This window comes from Rattus norvegicus, chromosome 19 (assembly GCF_036323735.1).
Source record: "Rattus norvegicus strain BN/NHsdMcwi chromosome 19, GRCr8, whole genome shotgun sequence".
Classification (NCBI taxonomy): Eukaryota; Metazoa; Chordata; class Mammalia; order Rodentia; family Muridae; genus Rattus; species Rattus norvegicus.
The window spans coordinates 33,244,703-33,262,719 of NC_086037.1; the positions used below are offsets into that span (position 1 = coordinate 33,244,703).

General features: G+C 41.6%; 1 long non-coding RNA gene across 1 annotated transcript in view; it reads left to right on the forward strand.

The window, feature by feature from the left end:
* Positions 1-9,782, forward strand: part of LOC102549475 (uncharacterized) — an 80,527-nt gene extending 70,745 nt beyond the window's left edge. Inside the window, exon 6 of the long non-coding RNA XR_361697.5 lies at positions 9,687-9,782. This is a non-coding gene — a long non-coding RNA (uncharacterized LOC102549475). The remainder of the gene's footprint in view (positions 1-9,686) is intronic.
* The last annotated feature ends 8,235 nt before the right edge of the window (positions 9,783-18,017 follow it).

Sequence of the window (18,017 nt, forward strand, 5' to 3'; positions counted from 1 at the left end):
CCTAGTCATAGGCTTCTGCTCATATGTACAGCACCAAACATGGGTTCCTTCTTGTGGCGCAGGGCTCAAATCAAATGGGAAAATAGTTGGACGTACCTGTGACAGTTGCACCATCATTGCCCGAGTGAGCATAATTTGATCAGCTTATTGATGGTATAACATGTAAGTTCCATAGCTAAGCAGGATTGTTAGTAACAATTCTCCCATAGCAGCCAGCAGACCACATCTGGCACTATGAATGCTATTCAGTGGGAAGGAAGCGTCAGCTCAGACCCAGCTTAATTTCTTCATGTCCTAGAACTAGGACATGTATAGTATGTAGAAATAGAGGCTTACAGTTAAATTTTGCAACCAAAGGCAGTAAAAATAGCCTGCAGCGTATAGAGAAATGTCCTACACGGCCATCTTAGCCAACATCTTATGGAAAAGCATCCCACTGCTAGTACTGAGGTTTTTACCCAACAACCTTATGACCCTCCCCTTCCATTCATACAGAGTACCTTTGCTCAAACTGTAACTGCTGTTTTTATTATGCTTTCAGATGTTTTACAATATCTATAAGATATCCAGAGGTAAGTACTATATAACAAAACCTTCTCACAGAGGGTGGATAGATTCTCCCAAGGTTCTTTGTCATTCATTCCAGGCAAATACTGTTTTATCTTATGACTCAGTAATGAAGAAGATAATATAATAAGAAAATGTTCACTCCTGTTATGTACAAAAGCATGAAAAGATCCCATCACTTGTTTTAATTATTGTGTCCAAAGATCAATGCTTGGGTAACAACAGCATGGGTAAGTGCATGTCCGTATCTAGTTTTCCATAATCCACAATCCTTCTGTGTGAACTTCCCAGACTCTCAAGGACATTGAAAATGTAGTGCACTGAATAATTAGTCCCTGAAATCTACAAGGTCCCATTTCACCAATCACAACTACCTCTTTCATTTACTCTTAGGTATAACGCTTCAATTGTAGTATGCAAAGTGTGTTCCCTAGCATACTACCCCAGTGTACTTTCTCATGTAGAGAAATGACAGAGTATGGTTGTCAGGGTATAATTGACCATTTCCTTAAAAAATTTTAAAATATTATTTTTAAAAATAATTAATTATACACATGTATGTGCATATGTTTAATAATGAGCATGTACAAGTTCAGGTGCCTACAAAGTTTAGAAAAAGCCACCTACTACAGCTAGGATTATAGCCATCTATGAGTCAACCCACCCGGGTTTTGGGAACCAAACTCAGATCATTTGCAAGAACAATCTATCATTGAGCTTTCTCTTCAGCTCAGTAATTGTCTCTTCTTAATCTTTTCATCCAAAATGCTATCTTCATTTCCCTTCCCTGCTGTGTGTTGGCAATGGTGTTTTGGAGAGTTATCATGGATAAAAGTATGCTTGGACCCACATCCAGAGTTCAAGAATAACTCCAGAAAACCAATATAGGCAATTCAACTTGAGACTACTGGTCACTCTTCCTAGACCTCTCCTACACGCAAGCTTTGGTGCCCTATCAAGGAAGTGACTGTAATTGTATTTACCTCGTGTGATTGTCTTCCTTCGTGTTAACAGGGCATGAAGTGGGAGTCACCTACACCTCTCTATGATTCACACCTCTGCTAACATGTTATTTATGCTTTAAAGCCTTCTAGAGATGTACGAGCAGAACATTTTGTCAAAACTTTCCCAAGGAACTTTGGTTTGACATGGTTATTAACTGCCTTTTCCGTTGATGACTCAGCCAAGCTCCTTGTCTGATTTCCCAGATTGACCCAGACGTAGGGCAAGCTTTATACTTACTTCTTACCTTCACTCTTAATGATTTCCCCAGCCATATAATAAGGCACTAACATGGCGGGCGATCACAAACTATTTACTTCCCACAGTAATTTCCACATTATGCTAGCAAGTTTCTTCTGAATAGATGGACAGATCTCATCCACATTAGGGACTCAAAACCAGTTGCCACAGCAACGAACATCTTTGCTCAACAGTACCTTCTTCCATGGTTTCTGCTTGAGCTCCTGTCTCGTGTTCCTACTCTGGCCTCTCTCTAGGAATGACTGTAACCAGTGAGATGAAATCAACTCTTTCCTCCCTAGACTGCTATTCGTCCTGGAGTTCATCAGAGCAACGGGACGCAAGCTAAAAGAGACATTCACTGATCAATTAGTTGTAAACACCACTACTCTCGCACCAACCAAGAGACATTCACTATGGCTTAAATAAAGACAATTTAAAATTTGAAGCTAGAATCCTCATTCAAGAAGTGATAGAAGGCACAGTGTTTCCCTTTCTGGGCCTGGATTGCCTCTTTTGGTATAATAGTTCCAGAAGATTTTATATTTTTTTACAGCTGAATAAAATTCCTTTTATCTAATTTCGTCGTTACTGTAAACACAACAGTGACGAACATGATTGGATGACTTTCTTCACCATAGGACACAGAGTCCTTTGAGTTCTGGCTAAGAGTGGAATGGCTATGACCACATAGAGCATTTCTATTTTCAGCTTTATGTGAAATCTCCAGACTGATTCCATATTCAGCGTGCAGTAGGGCACACTCGCACTAACAGTGAATGAGATCTCTCTTTTCCTCTCATCTGACAGCTCATGCTTTCACAACATTCTTTGTAGGGTGAAATGGAGTGGCAAAGTGGTCTTTATTTGCATTTCCATGTTGGCTAAGAAAGAATAATCCATGATATATTTATTAATAATTTACATTTCTTCTTTTGAGAACTCAGTTCAGTTTTATAGTCCATTTTGAGTGAGTCATTATTTTAGTGTTCAGTTTTTAATTATTTGTATTTTCTAGATATTAACTGTCAGATATATAGCTGGCCACACTTTTTTTTCTATTTGCCTCTTTACTTGGTTGATCAATTCCTTTGCTATACAAACATTCCTTACTTTTATAATCTCCTATTTGTCACTTCTTGACCTATTTTCCGAGTCCTATTCAGAAATTTTTACCTCTTACCAGTGTCTATATATTGCAGTATACCCTGTACTTTCTCCTTTAGCATTTTTTGTAGTTTTAGATCTTATACTGAATTCCTCAATCCATTTGGACTTGATTTGTCTATAGGGTAAGAGTTAAGTTCCATTCTTCTATATGCGAATACCAGGTTTTTCTGCACCACTTACTGAACTTCCAGTCTTTTGCACTGAGTGGAGTTTGGCACAGGTAGCTATAGTTTCTTAGACATATATCCAAGTCTCACTCATTAACTTACAACCCACCTTCTTGCTTCTTTGTGCTTAATATCTCCTCAACTCCTCCCCTGGACATCTCCTGATTTCTTTTCTGTCTTTATATTTTTTAATTTTCCAGAGTAGCTACAAATGACATCGTATACTGGGAAGTCTTTGTGTCTGGCTTCTTTGACACTGTATTTTAATGTTATTTTGCTGAGCTAATTGTCAGTGTTTGGTTTCTTTTCATTGCCAAGTAGTGATTCTATTATAGAGGTAAGCAGGAACTGGCATATCTACTGACCAATTACTGGAAACTTAAGTTTTGACTGGGGCTACTGAGAATGATGACACTGTAAAATTGTACGCAGATCTTTATGACAATGCAAGTTTTAATTTCACCATGAGAAATTGTTGGATCATATAGAATGCTTTAAGTCACGTTGTGTTTCTTTTAAGGAAAATTACATAGCCTTTCAACATATTAGTTCTTATAAGAAAATGGTGACTATTTGTTTCAGAAGGTGTACAGGCAGGGCTACCCACAGCTGGAACGGTCAATGGTAATGTTCTTGCCATTTGGTATTGAATAACTGCTGTGTGGTAGTTATGCCACAGATTTATCTTCCCAATTACATTTTACTCCAGCATAGACTAGTCAGCCTTCCCTGGATACCCACCAATGTTGCCGTAAAGCAGAGGGTTGCAGACCAGAGATGGGGACAATCAACTGAGATCTGTGACCACAGGGAATCCACAAAGTGGCTAACAAGCATGCGGGTGATCAATCGATGCTATCATATTCTTGCAGGTACAATGACAATCACCTCATTTTACTTGCACAGAGCATTGATTGTTTTCCCCTCAGAGACACCACGAGTCAGAAGTGTGTCCATTTATTAAGGCGAAAATATGAAATATAATTCATCCAACTTCCCCCACACCAATCAGCCAGTCTTCCCTGAGTGTCTTCTTTAGACTTTCTTGTGGCTTCCCAGGGATCTTTGATCTATGTGAGGGGAAAGGTTTTTGTTATTTTGGAAGCCACTTATGTTGTCTATGGAAAGTGGATTTGGATAGGAAGAAATGGAGACATATAAGATTATCTGTTACTTGGGGTTGAAGTCACTAAACAAAGGCTGGTGCATTTGAAAAGCATGAACAGGAAATACTCATGTTAGGAAAGGTACTACAAAAAGCAGTCATCTTGCCAGGCCCTTGTTTCTGATTCCTTAATATTGTGGGCTATACTGCTAAGAAAGATTCTTGCGTCCATGTGGTCCCCATTAGAGCCAGAAGCTCGATCCTACTGAGTTTCCTCAGTGGCACACATGGTTCCTGTACTCAGCAGATGTTTTACAAAGTTTACCCAAATGACCAATGTGGGTCCAGAAGAGTCAATGGAGTAAGTTCTAGCTTAAAAGACTTCTGGGTCAAGACACAGAAGGGATGAAGGTCTGAATCAAGCTGGTACATAAAATAATCATCACATCAACCATGTAAATCATAAGTAGCAATCTCGGTGAATCCTTGCACACGTGAAAGAGTACACAAAGCATCGATATCTGTAATATTAAAAGACAAACATAACCAGAAGCAAGGAGCTGGAGATGTGTCTCATCAGCTGGTTTATACATTGCTTCTGCAGAGGACTTTGTCTCTACCTATGATGGATGTCACAGCACTGTAACTCCACCTCCATCAGAAATGGAGACCTCTTCTGGAGTACACGAACACCTGCACCCATATGTGCATGCACCCAGACCCAGACACACTCACACAGACAAAATTAAATAGAAAATAAAAAGTTTCCAAAAAAAAAAAAGAATCCCAAACATGACATGTTCACTAGTAGGAAGAATGAATAAATTATGTTATAGTCATTCAGTGAGGACCAAAGTGAATGAGCCGTGCATGGTAAATAGCAACAGGAAATTTGATGAAAGGAAAATAGAAGGGCAGAAGGCTTTGGAGTGCATAATATGCTTTGTTCAAAGAGCATATTACTGTGAAGATCAATGAAGAAACTTATTTTTAGAAGTGTACACATCCATGGGAGTAAATGGACGAGCAAATGCATCCTTTCTACATTCTCTCCCTTTGACCCACCCCTAGGAATTTGGAAATAGGACCCGCTGTCTTTCCTTCACATCTTCCTTAGCTAGCAAGCAGGCCCAGTTTCTTGATTTTCCATCCATATAAGGGATGGCTGAGCCTTCTTGTCCCAACCCTCTCTCCAACCCCCTCATAGTATTTGAGGAGATTTTAGTCAGGTTACAGAAAGTGCTCTGGACTTGGAAAATAAATTGAAATGTCCAAGTCCATGACACAGGAGAAAACTGAAAAGAGATAAACCAATGAATGGAAAGACAATCGTAATGGAATTTAACTGTGGCTAGAGACAAAAGGACCTTAGAGTGATGCGGTGGGAAGGGGTGGCTTAATAGGCCCCTGCTGAGGCCTGTCCCCAACCCCAGGTATCATCCATATGAAGGATCTAGTATAAAATGAAATTTATTTGGGACATGGGAAGGGGTTGTGGGGAAAGGAGTAGAGGCAGAAAAAGAAAGGGGACAGAGAAGGACAGAAAGAGAGAGGAGAGAGAAAGAAGGGAAGAGGTGGGTCAGGAACACAGGGGATAGGGAGTGTGAGGGGAGGGGAGGTCACACATAGAGACAGGACAGGGAGAGAGAGGGATGGTGGGGGAGAGAGGCCACAAAGTCCTTTTACAGCAAGCTGGGCTCAAGTCTGGCTCTTGCTAAGTAACTGTTGGTCAGAGCCTAGAGGAAACGCTAACACTAGGAACAACAGCTGGCTTTATCAGTATTAATCACATCATAGTCAAGAAATGACCTGTGTACGTATCTTTCAAAGGCACATTTCTCTCCTCCTCTCTCCCATTATCCCAGGTAGGTATCTGCCCAGTGTTAAAACACCATGTGTGAAATGATGCTTTTGGAATTCTGACATGTCCCAGTTAGAGACCACTAGGAGGGATACACAGGACCCTTCCCCATCACGTACCTGTCGTTGACTTTTCTCATCTGTGAACTTGCCATGATTCTGTCCTGGCTTCCTGGAGAAAGAGCTAAGATGGGATTTGAGAGTGGTTTAAGTTGAGCAGTACCAGGTGTCTTCTCGATCACCCTTGTGCAGGGAGAGGCAGGGGGTCTTGGAGGTGGGTGGGAAAGAGGTTGGTCTTTGTTCTTTTGCAAGGACTTCTCCTTTGCAAAGCAAGCTCAGTTGTCTCTGGTACGCCCAATATTCTTTCCATCTGGAAGTAAAAGGAACAGTTCAAAGACACTATTTCGTTGAAACTTACTCTTCTGTTTTAAGCTTACCATTAAATCTACCATTGACTTCCAACATCTAGCATGTTGACATGGTATTTCACCAGCTCAACAATTGGCTCATGCAAAGTCTGCCTGTTATTTTATGTGGAACATGCAATCCCTCCACTGTCTCCAGCATGGTAACTTCACACACACACACACACACACACACACACACACACACACACACACACACACACCTTGGTCCCGTGTCTATGCACTCCTCTCTTCCTCTCTCTTCCTCTTCATTACTGAAAGGAGTTTCTTTTATTGAGCACACGCTTTTGGGTTTGGCCATCACAAATTTTGAACTCTATTTTTTTTATTTTCAGAAGATTTTGAATCTCTTCTCACTTGTCAGGGAAACTTTTTTTTTCTCCCTTGAAGCAGGTTTCTTTTTGTACTCTCCAAGAACAGCTTGCAGGCTTGCAAAAAGGAGAAGCAGAGTTCTTTAGGGAGCTGACAGAAAGAGCAGATGCAGCCCCAGCATGAGGCTCCTGATCTCCACAAGTGGCTCAGGAACATTTTATTTGTAAAAGGAAGGACAGAGGCCTTCTCTTCTCCCCATGTCTCGATTTGCATTTTATTAGGCACCCAGTAGGATGGTTTGTAAATTGACATCTCCACTCACAGATCTCTCTGTCAACCCCCAGCCTACCAGAGGGCAAAACACAGGGATCCTGGAAACAGGGTAGAGCGAAAGGAATCAGACATTACAGCTCACAACTGGGGCTTTTTCTTCTTCAAAAAGTGTCTTTTGTTTCTAAAACTTCTGAGGGAGAAAAAGGAGGGGGAAATCTCCAGAGATAGATGCAGGCAGTCCAAGGTTCAGAAGAGGAAGGCTTTGGCAAAGGAGGGGATGGCAGAATAGGATGCTATGATTACACCGCCTTTGGTGGCTGTGTGTTCTGGCATTAAATAACCTCTCACTTAGCCTCCAATTCCTCATAACCACCCGTCAGAGAAAAACATCTAGCTTTCCTGACCAAGTAAATATGGCATCAGCCATCTATCTTTGCATCCTTTGTCCGGGATTCTCCTCCATGAACAGAAAGAAAATCATACCTCCTGAAGAGTTTCAATCGACTTCCTATAATGATATACATCTAGTCATTCTAGAAACAAGGAAAACAAACTAACCACAGAGAACTGATCCCCACCACACACACACTCACACACACACACACACACACACACACACACAAGGAAAACAAACTAACCACAGAGAACTGATCCCCACCACACACAAACACACACACACACACACACACACACACACACACACACACACACACACACACACACACACTTCTAATTTTATCACCTGAGAAGCATGCACTGATAGTTATCTTTTGTGCCTGGAACTCTTTTGAAGTGTCAGGACCAAATTGTGTTCGGTTGTTTTTTATGTCTGTGCTGCTCCGTACTGTGGAATGTTCTGAGTGTGCTATGACTGCTACTTCCCCTGGTGTGAGAACGACCAGCAGCTTGGCTGTTTTGTATGTAGTTCGGTTTATCTTCAGTAGAATTTGAACTTAAAAATAAAGCTAGCAGTTCATGACTAAGAAGACTGTACAGCAAAAATGAAGTTAGAGGGCAAGTAGCTTCTTGTGTCTTTCTGAACTATGCAGAAAGACTTCATAAAGACATTAAATGTCATCTGTTTGTTTTCTTTTTCTTTCTTTTTTGTTTGTTTGTTTGTTTGTTTGTTTTCTAGAATGATTAGCTACCAGCTTGCCATCTTCCCCCTTCTGGACACTAAGATTATGACTTCCAGATTTCTGAATAACTGAAGTGTCCTCAGGGCCCAGGGCTCTGTGGATTTAGGGGCTAAGGAGTCTCCTCTCAAACCTTTATCATCTCTACGGTGCCTGCTACAATGAAGCAGAGAATGCTCCTGCAATTCCTCTGCCATAATCCCTTCATGTCTTGCAAAGATCTCCATTTTAGCACTTCACTGTACTTAACCTGGCTTTGCATCTCTGTACAACTTTTCTGGGGACAAAACCCAACTCTCATCTTTTTATGGCTGGCACCACATGGGAAGGTTGTAGAGGCCATACGTAGTGCTATGTCAAACACAGTGAGTGGGGCAGGCTCCAGTGGATGGACGAGTGCTTCGACTCAGCCTTCCCTCTTTCTCACTGACCTATCCCTCAACACAGGAAAAGTTGTGGCCAAAGAGGAAAAGGCTACTGGAAGGAAAAAAGACCCAACCATACACCATCCATTTGGTCATACTACAACTAGTGTACTGGTCCAACAGGAGGCTAATGAAGTAGACAGAGCTCAGTGATGAGGACGCTCTCAGACAAGAGCGACACACATTTGCTTTGGTTTGCTTTGTGTTGACCATGATGAAAACCTGTCCCTAGTCCTCATCCATCCTCCTCCTTCACGAAGTGAATGCTGTGTGAGGGGAAGGGTCTTACCCAGAGTGTTAACATTACCAACAGCTGCTTTTCTGTTTACATTTGCCTTCCTCTGCTGAGATGACCTGTGTTTCTAGGGAGCTGCGTGTTCGTACTCCCACCTCCCCAGTTTCCCTTCTGTCTAAGCTCTGTCTGAGTTCAACCCTGAGAATGTTTTAGTTGGTGGTCATTATAAACAAACATTGGTCTCTGCCACTGCTCTGCCCAATATTTTTCAAAGCTATCTAGTATCCTTTGGAATATTAAAAAAATATACTTCTAAGAAACAATAACAACAACAACAACGATGGTGACAACAACGACTACTACTTCCATATCTCTATTTTCTTCCCAATGTGAAGAATTAAAACAGAAGAGCTTAATGCATCTATGGGCACAGACAATGATGGGGACATTAAAAATAAGAACAAGGGGTTGGGGATTTAGCTCAGTGGTAGAGCACTTGCCTAGTAAGCGCAAGGCCCTGGGTTCGGTTCTCAGCTCCGAAAAGAAGAAAAAAAGAAAAAAACTAAGAACAAATACAATGAGGGGTTATGATTCAAAAATTGCCATCTGCCAGGTTTTTAGGTTATAGATCCTAGACTTGGCCTTATTGTCGGTGAAAAGTCAGAGGATTTGGAGCATGTAAGAATATAATCAAATGGAACGCTGTAGATTGACATACCTTTAAGACCTTGTGAGCAAACTCATTAATTTATGTCCTTATTTGTTTCAGGTAGTGACATAAGAAGACCACAGAGGTCTGGATACAGGAGGGTTACACCTAGGTCTAGTAGGCCACCAAAGTTGGACTGAAGATATCTCCCTGGTAAGTAGGCTGGGGTCCCAACCTGACAGTTTCTCTAATTTTTTGATTTTAGAAATAGTTTTGTAAGGCTAGAGGGTCAAATCCTGAGTGTAGCATAAGCTAGGCAAGTGCTCTACCACTCAATTATACCATTCGCTTCTGTTGCTTCCTTTAAGGAGCCATCTTGGCATTCGCATGAACTTAAAGTGATTCCCACCCTTTTCTCAGATATAATTAGCTTCCCTTTGCTGCACTCCTGCTCCCCGTCATCTGACAATGAACAACTGATTCATACTGCCTACCTCGTTGAGTCGGTAAGGGAAATCTTTGAAGTTCTGTTGTGTTGGCATGCTGACGTTGTAGGCTTCCTTGGAAGAGCCAGAGACTCTACTGTTTGGAGTCTCCATGAATCAGCAAACAGAGCCCAGGTTGTCCTTCCAGGGTCAAAAGAGATGGTTGGCATAGACTGAACAAGAAACAGACAGTGGTACACCCTGGCTTGTTTCCTGTCAACTAGACACAAGCTACAGTCACCTGAAAGGAACCTCAATTGAGAAAATGCCCCCATAGGATCCCACTGTAGGCATTTTCTTAATTAGTGATGAATGGGGAAGGGCCCAGCCCTTTGTCGGTGGTGTCATCCCTAGGCTAGTGGTGCTGGGTTCTATAGGGAAGCAGATTGAACAAGCCAGGGAGCATCTCTCCTCCATCGTGTCTGCATCAGCTCCTGCTTCCAGGTCCCTGCCCTGCTTGAGTTTCTGTTTTGACTTCCTTCAGTGATGGACTAAAGGATGGACGTGTAAGGCAACTTAACCATTTCTACCATTAGGTTTTCGTTATGGCGTTTCGTCATAGCAATAGTAACCCTCACCAGGACAGAGCACAAGAGTTCCTGTTGATATAAATGTGTCTTCCACATGAAGGAAACCCTGGCCACCAGTCAGCCAGACCGATTAGACCCAATGTTCACCAGATAAAAACAGTACTCTGAAAAATCGGATGGCCATCATCCCTTTTATTTCTAAGTCAGACAAGATTGCTGGCTACTCTAGTGTCAGAACGCTTATTTATCGGAGAGCTGTCCCGGCATCAGTATTATACTAGAAGCTATAGGTAAGTGGAAATATATGCAATAAAACACAAGGCCTAAGCCTGCAAAGAATGTTAAAAAACTAAGGGCAAATGAAATCTTAGAAATGAAAGAGGGGAATACATTCTGGGTTAAAGTCATTTCTGCAGTCAAGCCCCAGAAAGTAATTTAGGGGGAAGACTTGCTTGAAATGGTGGCCAACAATCTCCTCTCCTTGATCAGCATGGTGTGCAGATATGTGGCCAGGGACTGCTGCATGAGAGAAGCCAGGAGAGATGGATGCCAGTAGAGGGTAGGACTCAGCCAAGGTCATCCTGGAAACACGGACCAAGAGCTTTCTGGATCAAACCACACCTGAAACCTAATAGATTTGGAATTCGTAAATTTCACAATACAACAGATGCCTCTCTTGGGTGTATGTTTTGTTCCTTGTAGGGAAACTGATGCATGGAGAGAGCTATTTGTATGAGGGTGAGCCATGTTTGGATGGAATGCATAGACCCCATGGAGGGGAGGTTTTATATTATGGAAAGGAGGGATACTGTGCAGCTGAAGTTGGTTAATTGGAGGGTCCTGAATGGGAAAAGGAGATACTGAGCCACCACCGAGGTTGGATAATTGGAGGGTCCTGAATGCTGGACTGAGACAGATATTTAGAGGTAGACATCAATATTCCTGCTTGATAATAAGAAAAAAGTTACTAAACCTTTTATAAAGATGTAAGAGCGATGTTGGCCACTAAAACCTAGGATCAAAAATCATGTAACAAGCCTAGAGAAGACCTTACCTGGTTTCTTATGCCTTTTTCTTCTCCCAGAAGGAAGACCCAGAGGGGCCAATTAATATCTCCCCAGGCCTTCATTTTGCTAGATAGCATCTTCCACCAGGCTTCTGGAACTGCTTTCATGAAGTTTAAAGGTTGCTAGGTATAAGTTTATGTGTTCCCTTGTAAAATGTATTTGTGATATTGCTTCGGTTTGAAATAAAACGTGTTTCCCAAGTTATAAATATGAAGTTTAGAAGAAAGCATATTTCTTGCAGAAAATGTATTCCCTGTCACACATTTTGAAGTTTGTTTTCCATTTTTCTTTATCTCTGCTCCTTCAGAACCGTGTTTGTTTTTTTTTTTCTTTGCTATTATGCAAGATTTGCAGCCAAACACTCTATGGTGTTTGTGTATTCTTCCTTAATCAGATAAGAAGATCATTCAAAGCTTTATCTAGACATTTCCATAGCAAGTATTGTTAAAAATAATTCAAAACAGCCCAATGAAAGGGACCAAATCTCAACTGGAGTAAATATGTTTGGCTGTAGGAAGCAGAGTCTGTACAGATCTGCGACTGTGGTTAAGGCACCAAGCTCAACGACTTTGGAAGATGTACGTTTTTCAGGTTATACTATGTAATAAGAAATATGAGCTCGACCTTTGCTGACTATTTCTCAACAGATTACCTAGCCCATCTGTTGGTCCATTTTATGGGACACTGGCTCGGACTTCTACCACCCACCATCTGACGTCTTTGAGCATATAACTCACTGTTCCTAATAGTCCTTGAGCAGAGCTTGGGGGCATGTTGCTTAAGATTTTGTTTAGGGTTAGAGTTCAGGTGCCTCAAAAAGGGGCTATTACTCTTTCTGAAGGATCTAAGCTGACCATCAGAGAACTAAGTTCAATGGATGAGTTACAGTTCAGCTTTCAGTTTTGCATGATAAATTTGAAAAAAAAATGGCCTTTGTTTCTCCTCAACATAGTCTCTTAATCTTCACTGTCTGCCTACCCATACTATTTTAATGGGGGAGTCTACATTTGTACCACTGAACAGGCTTTCCATTTTAGAAAGCCTGACCATGGTGTACAAACGGACAGCTATTCTACCATCCATCCTTCCACCGAGTCACTGATTATAATGGGCGTGGAGGGCTAAGTTGGTTCCAGGAACTGAGCCACCAATGCTGATTCTAGCAGAGTCCCGGCATCCTAACTTGGCGAGCAATCAAAATTTCAATTAGAGCAGAGTGTGCAGAGCCTCTCAGAGGGAGGAACACGGGAGCCAGAAATCAGCGGAGAAGTTATCAGATGAAATGATTCTGCCGGGGATAGCTTTTCCTTGTTCGCCATGGTGGTTTCCAGCTGGTGCATCATGCAAGACAATTGCGGAAAGACAAGGCTTTAATAGTGCATGAGTCCTATCATATTTCAGTCCGATCATATCCTGTTAGCTTTGTAAAGCCCCATAAACTTGTGATCCTTCAGTTGAAGGGGATTTTTCCCCAATTAATGCAACATTCCTCAAAATGTGTTTCATATGATATTCAATATATACGATAATCCCGAGTGGCATTAATTAAGTATGGGGTAGCACAACCTATCCAGTCCTTGGCGGGTTCCTTTCATCCTAAGCTTCATGAGAGGTCCTGCAGCATAGAGTTAACTTCCCCAGATTCCCGTACCTTGGTCCTTGAATCACCTTATGCTTTCCACTGTTCTTCTACCGGATATGGAAACGGTGGGGTCATTGGAAAGCTGGGAAGCTCCAGTGGTTCTGGTGGCAGTGCAGCTAACACAAAGTACTAGGAGGAAGAGGATCTTTCAAAGCCAGCTTGTAGCTTCTTCTAGGTGGCAAGATTCTTAGTTCAAGGAGCAAGACGTTGTGTATACATAGGTTAAGGTCCAAAGGGCAGCAGCAGGAGCTAGCAGGAAGTGCAGTGGCTGGAAGACACATTAAATGCTTACCTAAATGCTTTGCAAATACGTAAAACACATGACAGTATTTCTTGCTTGACCCTACTCCCACCTCCCACTGACTTGCTTAGCTTCCTGTAGTGGCCCTCCTGCTAGTTGATCTTAGTGTCTGCTAGATCTATGCCCCTCTAGGTTTCTACAGGTCTTACCCCTTTGATGAAATCACTTCATTTCTAAACACGCGCGCTTGCGCGCACACACACACACTTCCATACTCTCACACACACACACACAAACACACACATATACACACCCTAAATATGGAAGGCCCCCTTCTGTCAACAACCCTGATTTAAGAACATAAAAGGAAACCTTGCTTTCTTGTCTACCTGCTTTAACTCTCACTGGCAAGTTCATCCACCCTGTTGCTAAAGAATCCCTTCAGTCCTTTTTTTTTTTTTTTTTGGTTCTTTTTTTTTTTTTTTTTTTTTTTTGGAGCTGGGGACCGAACCCAGGGCCTTGCGCTTCCTAGGTAAGCGCTCTACCACTGAGCTAAATCCCCAGCCCCCTTCAGTGCTTTTAAAACCAAATTCTTCAGGCTTCTAATGTAGGCTGAGGACTAGTAGCTCTCCAGGAATCCTTCAGGACTTGCAAACTAGATTGAAATTTCTGAGACCTCCAGCCCCATGGACTGAGTAACTTCTAGATTCTTAGTTTGTCTGTTTTCATTGTGTCCGTTCTGTTTCTTAGAGAAGCCCAACTAATCCAATCTTCTGTAACCGTTTGTTGCATAGTTTTGTGTAAAAAGCCCAATGTACCGGTATACATAACCCAGGTAGAGACAGACACTCACACGGAATAGAAGTATTCGCCATCTTGTTTTCAAACTGAGACAGTGAGGAAAAACCTCCCTAGGGGAAGCGAGACCTCAGCCCAAGCTGGAAAGAAGTGAGATTTATAAGAATGGGCTGTCAGAAGTACAAGATCCCGAAGAATCCTTATCATGGTCATGCCTTTTCCCATTCCCTTTGGATTTGGGGGTTCCTGGGTCCACAGTCCAGTACTGTATTGGCAAGTGTGCCGATGAAAGCTCCTTTTCAACAGGATGGAGGCTGTCACAGTGAATTGTTACAGATTCTGTAGGTGACCCCAGTCGGGTAGGAGAGAAAGCGAAGCAAGGTAAACGGTACCATGACCAAGGGAGGGGTCTGGGGATCAATGAGAACACAAAGGAAGGACCCAGCTTGGTTGAAGAATGAAGCAAGGACTCAGAATTAGAGCAGGACAAGGCCTCTGCTAACCTTGGCAAAGCATAGGAACCTCACTGTAAAGACAGAGGAAGGAGAATTGTTGAATTCCCAGAAGATGCACACCTATTATGGGTTGTATTATGGGAAGCCGGCATAGAAAGCAGGCAGGGATGGGGCCAGGCATCTAAACTCTGCTTTTTAAAGGGTTATGGGGTCAGAAGAGTCAGCTTCCTGTTCTATGCAGCCAGGTACATGGTCCATTATTCTGGTCACCTCTTTCTTTGGGCCTCTGTTTCCCCATTCTGTGGAATATTTGTTTCTTGGAGGCATTTTCTAGTTTTGAGCTGTCTATGACTTCTGTGGCTACCTGCATACAGCATTTTGGTCTCTCTTGTCCTGTTCCTCTAGATGATGTGATTTAGGTAGGAAGTCCTCCTCTGATGAGTGTGGATCTCAGTGAGGGATGGTTCTCTACTTGAACACCTGTCCTTTGAGCCCTAGACCTTTGTGTTAAGTAAAAGAAAGAGTTGTAGGCAGAGCAAACTTGAACAGTTATTGTCCAATCCTTTTCTTTCTCCTGTGCTGAGTAATCTTTCTTCTTTTCATATTTTGTATGGTTTTCTATTAGATCAAATCAAATGGATGTAATGGACTTTTTGTTTTGATAATTTCTTAGAACTAGAAAAGCCCCTTCTTCCTCTCCATTTTGTGGGCTCATTAGTAAATACTCAGACTTTTAACACACATTTCAGTGGCTTTCTATCAAGTTTTGTTATGTTGTAAATTAGCACATTCATTTGTTTAGAAATCTTAAAAAATTAAGGAGCTAGAAAAATCTGATTTAATACCTGTGTTTTCACAACCAGAATAAAATGCTATTATACTTTTTCTTGGTTTGCTTCAGGTCAAAATTTTAACAAAGCAATAAGAAACGGCACATGCTTGTAGGACTTTTTTACTCATGAGCAGAGCCCCATTCTCCACCGTCTAACATGAACTCCATCTTTAAATTTCAACTTTACACAGCAGAACAGTTATCTAATTATAACTATCCAGTAGATAACCACATAATTCATAGTGTTTGTCAAATCTTATTAGTATTTCTGTTTTTTAAAATTAAAAAGCTATATGCCAAGAAACAAAATTGAGAATTATAGTTACGTCAAGTGAAACCAACTAAAAGAGGATAAATAAAGGAACTAATAGGAAATGTATGTGTTGAGATGATTTTTTTTTTTTTTTTTGCTATACCACTTTGGCTTCTGGTGGGGCGCATGAGCACAGCTGCCCAGGAGCTGTCTTGGGTCCATGAATCAAAGACACACACATTAGTTTATTTTTAAAATGTCTTGGCTACCTCAAAGGTTGAGCACTCCTAAACCTTCCCCTGCTACCCCAGGCCCAATTTGGTAAGTGGCCAATGGCCACTTACCCAAAATCTCACATGTGGTTGGCTTTATCTTCTGTCACTATTGTGTCCCACCCTTCTTCCCAGAGTCACGTGATCCCTATCACCTGGAAGGGGTCCAGAGCCTTTTAGCCTTTCCTTCAACACAAATACAAAGCCTCTCTCCCAAAATAGCATGCCCTTAGTCCAGTAACCAGAAATCATTAAAGATATTGCTTGACCTTTCTCCCGGAGGAATTTTAATATAACCACCAAACTCATAACCAAACACTTTTTGATAATTAAAACAATTCAAAGTGACTAAAGGAATCTAAACAAATATTAACCGTTGAGACAGTGATTCTTCACCATCTATGTACATGTGTATGGTCAAGTAGCCTCTGGACTCTTCCACTGGGGGAGTCTTCCTTGCATCACTTTTAATTGACTATTCCTATTCTAGAGTCAATTACACTTAATACTCAACCAATCTGTTTATTGATGGAGGGTGGCACTGATCAGCGTGTATGATGCATCTGCTACGACTGACAATATCTCCCAAATTTAATGTGCCAGAAGCTCAAGTTTCAGTGCAATAGCATCAAGGGATGGAACTTTACCAGGGTGCATGTGTTCATAAAATGGATTAATGTCTATCTCCAGAGTGGGTTATGACCATCTGAATGTACTTACTAATAAGACACGACTGGTCCCCTTCTGGTCCCTCACACTGACTTGCCTTTCCACCTTTCTTCATTGGACGATGCTAGATCCTGGTGACATGCTTGTACTTCTAAACTTCCAAAATTGTGCAGCAAATAGACTTCTGTTTCTTATAAACTACCCAGACTCAGGTAGTCTGTCAAAGCAAAACAAGACAGATTAGGACAAGAGCTTCCCTCTATCCATGGAAACAAAGGAAACAACTTTCTGCTTCCCATTTTCTGAGATCCTGGGAGTAATGCATTCAGATGACGCAAGTCGTTGATGTGATCTTAGGAATGCGAGGCAGAGTTTCACAGACAGTAAAGAAACTCTTCATGGCTGGATTTGCACACAGGGCAAGGGCTGGTGACTTCTCACATTTTTAAATAGTACACATCAGGCTTCTCTTGCTGTAAGTGTTTCATATGCATCTGCCTACATATGCATATTTGAAAATTCTCATGTTACCCCTTTTCTATCAGGAAAAGCCTTCAAATAGCTTTGGCAAAAATCCAGAAACATATGACTGGAAGTGTCCCTAATTTGTTGAAAGTGGCATTCTTTTATGCCCAGCCTTTCTAGGTTCCTGACGAAATTCAGTGGGAAGTCTCCCAGTCTCCCTTTACTTCATGTGCCTATTGATGATATTTTCTACTTGAGCTAGCCAGAGTTCGATTCTGCTGCCACAATTTTATAATAGTGTTTCTTATTCACTTTCAAGAATGGTTTAAAATGTCATTTTTAGACAGGAACTTGATATTTTAGGTAGATTTTTTTCACTCTTTGTGAATTATAACTTCTGTGATATATACACAATGTCTGAGTCATACCTACTTTTATCTTATTTTATTACTTATTTATTTACTTGTGTTTTTTTAAAAACATTTTTTCCTGATTGGAGCTTCCCTTCTCTTTTCCCAGTACCTAGCTCTCACTGCTCCCCATACTCTCCTCCCTTTCTCCTCAGAGAATAGGAGACCTCCCAGGGATATCAACCTACCTTGGCATATCAAGTTGTAGTAGGACAGGGAGCATCTTCTCCTACTGAAAAAAGACCCAAGGGCAGGCAACAGAGTCAGAGACAGCCCCTTTTCCTGCTGTTAGAGTTCCTGTGGACCAAGCTGTATGACCGTTATATACATGT